The 4,565-nt window shown below is 43.9% G+C and overlaps 2 non-coding genes across 2 annotated transcripts; both read right to left on the bottom strand.

Moving 5' to 3' along the window:
- Nucleotides 1-1,122: 1,122 nt before the first annotated feature.
- On the bottom strand, nt 1,123-1,241 carry LOC130399467 (5S ribosomal RNA). Its single transcript, XR_008901977.1, has one exon. It is a non-coding gene; the product is annotated as a 5S ribosomal RNA (ribosomal RNA).
- Nucleotides 1,242-3,027: 1,786 nt separating this feature from the next.
- On the bottom strand, nt 3,028-3,146 carry LOC130399466 (5S ribosomal RNA). The gene has a single exon (XR_008901976.1). It is a non-coding gene; the product is annotated as a 5S ribosomal RNA (ribosomal RNA).
- Nucleotides 3,147-4,565: the final 1,419 nt, after the last annotated feature.

The following is a 4,565-nucleotide window of genomic DNA, read 5'->3' as shown; positions in this document are numbered from 1 at the left end:
TCACACCAATCAAATCAAAGCATCAACGTCAACGTAAACAAATAGCGGGAGATTTGCACTTTTGCATTTTTATCATTTTATCGTATAAGCAAGTGCAGTTATGGAGGGTTGAGATTTAGAGTATTTAGTAAAATGAAACCAAACTGCCACATGGGCAGCAACTAAAAATTGAATCTGACATGCAGGCCAATGCCGAAGCTTCAGCTGCGTGCACGGAGAGAAAGATGAGTGGTTATCGCACTTTCAATGAGGAGAACTGTGTCCTCACCGACTGGTAGCGCTGAACTTCAGCTACTATTTCGCTGGCCATGTCTTCTTTTTCGTAAAGATTCATGCACCCTGAACAACCCCTGGGTCTCTTATTGACCTCTTCGCCACCATGAAAGACAGGAGAATGGCCTTCATCTACAAACAGGGTGAGTAAAGTAGGCTACCCACCTCCCGGTGTGGCATTACTGTTCCCTGAGGTGTCCGTTTATTATTTTTTGTGTTATTGTATGTCTAATTGTGCATTGTCTGTCTGGAATAAGTTGCATTGGTCAATCAAATGAAGTTGTTGTAGGGTGTGTGTGTGTGTGTGTGTGTGTGTGTGTGTGTGTGTGTGTGTGTGTGTGTGTGTGTGTGTGTGTGTGTGTGTGTGTGTGTGTGTGTGTGTGTGTGTGTGTGTGTGTGAGCGCGAAAGAGGGCGAGCACGTGTAAGTCCTGGTAACCAGGCGCTGAAATAGCTCTTGTAGTTACATTCAATAGATACAATTTGCGACGTATACTCTTTTCTGTCCCCCACCTTCAAAAAAGCATGTAGATTAAAGGTGTTGTCTCATTTGGCTTCCTCAAAAGAAATCCCCACGCAACACGCCACTGGTATTTTCGCCGTCTTCCCATGGTCTTTGATTGATCTGAAGTGCTTGCGCGTGTTCGTGTGGGTGAAAGTTTAAGAAATGTAGAACTGTCGTTTCAGCTCTCTGGTGCTCCCTGCTGGCAGTATCACTATACCGTCCTCATTTTACACAAAAATAGTTTAGAGAGACGTTGTCAGTCTTTGTATGTTGCTTAAATTCTCCCAAACGGTTGGCAGTAAAGATCCAGGTCACGTTATGCATGAGCTCGAGTTGAAAAAGAAAAAGCTTACAGCACCTGGTATTCCCAGGCGGTCTCCCATCCAAGTACTAACCAGGCCCGACCCTGCTTAGCTTCCGAGATCAGACGAGATCGGGCGTGTTCAGGGTGGTATGGCCGTAAGCAATTATTGCTGCCGCAAAACCAGGATTTATACAGTAGCACGTAAGGAGTGAGAAAGCTGCTGAGGTCCGACGTTACACTGTTACAAAAACAATCACTAGTTCAATAGAGACGGCAGTAAATTATTCAGTAGGAATCCTTATCCATGTAAACGATTATTATGACATCTGAATTAATTAATTATCTGCAATACACTGCGTGTGTGTGTGTGTGTGTGTGTGTGTGTGTGTGTGTGTGTGTGTGTGTGTGTGTGTGTGTGTGTGTGTGTGTGTGTGTGTGTGTGTGTGTGTGTGTGTGTGTGTGTGTGTGATGTTAAATGTTTGTACCAAGGTTAATGGTTAAAGTGTCGGAGAATTCTTTTATGTTTTTTAGACATCCAATAAAAACATTAATATTAACAGTTTTGGTTATTCTTTGGTGCTGTGTTGAGGTCATTTCTTCCACATTTTCTCGTCTCATTGAGAATTTCAAAATGTGCGAAACAGCGCCCCTCTAAATTGTAAGTACTGAATACGCGGTCAAACACGACATTGCACACTGTATGTCCGTGAGGAAGCCAGCCCGAGATGGCATCCCTTGGTGAAGAAAAATAAGAAGGTTTAACCTATCAGGTGAGGCAACCGTCATGACACTGCCCTACTGTGATTAGTCAGCAGGGTGCAAAGGGAAGCCACTTGGCTTCACACCAATCAAATCAAAGCATCAACGTCAACGTAAACAAATAGCGGGAGATTTGCACTTTTGCATTTTTATCATTTTATCGTATATGCAAGTGCAGTTATGGAGGGTTGAGATTTAGAGTATTTAGTAAAATGAAACCAAACTGCCACATGGGCAGCAACTAAAAATTGAATCTGACATGCAGGCCAATGCCGAAGCTTCAGCTGCGTGCACGGAGAGAAAGATGAGTGGTTATCGCACTTTCAATGAGGAGAACTGTGTCCTCACCGACTGGTAGCGCTGAACTTCAGCTACTATTTCGCTGGCCATGTCTTCTTTTTCGTAAAGATTCATGCACCCTGAACAACCCCTGGGTCTCTTATTGACCTCTTCGCCACCATGAAAGACAGGAGAATGGCCTTCATCTACAAACAGGGTGAGTAAAGTAGGCTACCCACCTCCCGGTGTGGCATTACTGTTCCCTGAGGTGTCCGTTTATTATTTTTTGTGTTATTGTATGTCTAATTGTGCATTGTCTGTCTGGAATAAGTTGCATTGGTCAATCAAATGAAGTTGTTGTAGGGTGTGTGTGTGTGTGTGTGTGTGTGTGTGTGTGTGTGTGTGTGTGTGTGTGTGTGTGTGTGTGTGTGTGTGTGTGTGTGTGTGTGTGTGTGTGTGAGCGCGAAAGAGGGCGAGCACGTGTAAGTCCTGGTAACCAGGCGCTGAAATAGCTCTTGTAGTTACATTCAATAGATACAATTTGCGACGTATACTCTTTTCTGTCCCCCACCTTCAAAAAAGCATGTAGATTAAAGGTGTTGTCTCATTTGGCTTCCTCAAAAGAAATCCCCACGCAACACGCCACTGGTATTTTCGCCGTCTTCCCATGGTCTTTGATTGATCTGAAGTGCTTGCGCGTGTTCGTGTGGGTGAAAGTTTAAGAAATGTAGAACTGTCGTTTCAGCTCTCTGGTGCTCCCTGCTGGCAGTATCACTATACCGTCCTCATTTTACACAAAAATAGTTTAGAGAGACGTTGTCAGTCTTTGTATGTTGCTTAAATTCTCCCAAACGGTTGGCAGTAAAGATCCAGGTCACGTTATGCATGAGCTCGAGTTGAAAAAGAAAAAGCTTACAGCACCTGGTATTCCCAGGCGGTCTCCCATCCAAGTACTAACCAGGCCCGACCCTGCTTAGCTTCCGAGATCAGACGAGATCGGGCGTGTTCAGGGTGGTATGGCCGTAAGCAATTATTGCTGCCGCAAAACCAGCATTTATACAGTAGCACGTAAGGAGTGAGAAAGCTGCTGAGGTCCGACGTTACACTGTTACAAAAACAATCACTAGTTCAATAGAGACGGCAGTAAATTATTCAGTAGGAATCCTTATCCATGTAAACGATTATTATGACATCTGAATTAATTAATTATCTGCAATACACTGCGTGTGTGTGTGTGTGTGTGTGTGTGTGTGTGTGTGTGTGTGTGTGTGTGTGTGTGTGTGTGTGTGTGTGTGTGTGTGTGTGTGTGTGTGTGTGTGTGTGATGTTAAATGTTTGTACCAAGGTTAATGGTTAAAGTGTCGGAGAATTCTTTTATGTTTTTTAGACATCCAATAAAAACATTAATATTAACAGTTTTGGTTATTCTTTGGTGCTGTGTTGAGGTCATTTCTTCCACATTTTCTCGTCTCATTGAGAATTTCAAAATGTGCGAAACAGCGCCCCTCTAAATTGTAAGTACTGAATACGCGGTCAAACACGACATTGCACACTGTATGTCCGTGAGGAAGCCAGCCCGAGATGGCATCCCTTGGTGAAGAAAAATAAGAAGGTTTAACCTATCAGGTGAGGCAACCGTCATGACACTGCCCTACTGTGATTAGTCAGCAGGGTGCAAAGGGAAGCCACTTGGCTTCACACCAATCAAATCAAAGCATCAACGTCAACGTAAACAAATAGCGGGAGATTTGCACTTTTGCATTTTTATCATTTTATCGTATAATGCAAGTGCAGTTATGGAGGGTTGAGATTTAGAGTATTTAGTAAAATGAAACCAAACTGCCACATGGGCAGCAACTAAAAATTGAATCTGACATGCAGGCCAATGCCGAAGCTTCAGCTGCGTGCACGGAGAGAAAGATGAGTGGTTATCGCACTTTCAATGAGGAGAACTGTGTCCTCACCGACTGGTAGCGCTGAACTTCAGCTACTATTTCGCTGGCCATGTCTTCTTTTTCGTAAAGATTCATGCACCCTGAACAACCCCTGGGTCTCTTATTGACCTCTTCGCCACCATGAAAGACAGGAGAATGGCCTTCATCTACAAACAGGGTGAGTAAAGTAGGCTACCCACCTCCCGGTGTGGCATTACTGTTCCCTGAGGTGTCCGTTTATTATTTTTTGTGTTATTGTATGTCTAATTGTGCATTGTCTGTCTGGAATAAGTTGCATTGGTCAATCAAATGAAGTTGTTGTAGGGTGTGTGTGTGTGTGTGTGTGTGTGTGTGTGTGTGTGTGTGTGTGTGTGTGTGTGTGTGTGTGTGTGTGTGTGTGTGTGTGTGTGTGTGTGAGCGCGAAAGAGGGCGAGCACGTGTAAGTCCTGGTAACCAGGCGCTGAAATAGCTCTTGTAGTTACATTCAATAGATACAATTTGCGACGTATACTCT

This window comes from Gadus chalcogrammus, chromosome 12 (genome assembly GCF_026213295.1).
Source record: "Gadus chalcogrammus isolate NIFS_2021 chromosome 12, NIFS_Gcha_1.0, whole genome shotgun sequence".
In the NCBI taxonomy this organism is placed as follows: Eukaryota; Metazoa; Chordata; class Actinopteri; order Gadiformes; family Gadidae; genus Gadus; species Gadus chalcogrammus.
This window is presented reverse-complemented; position numbering and strand designations above follow the sequence as displayed.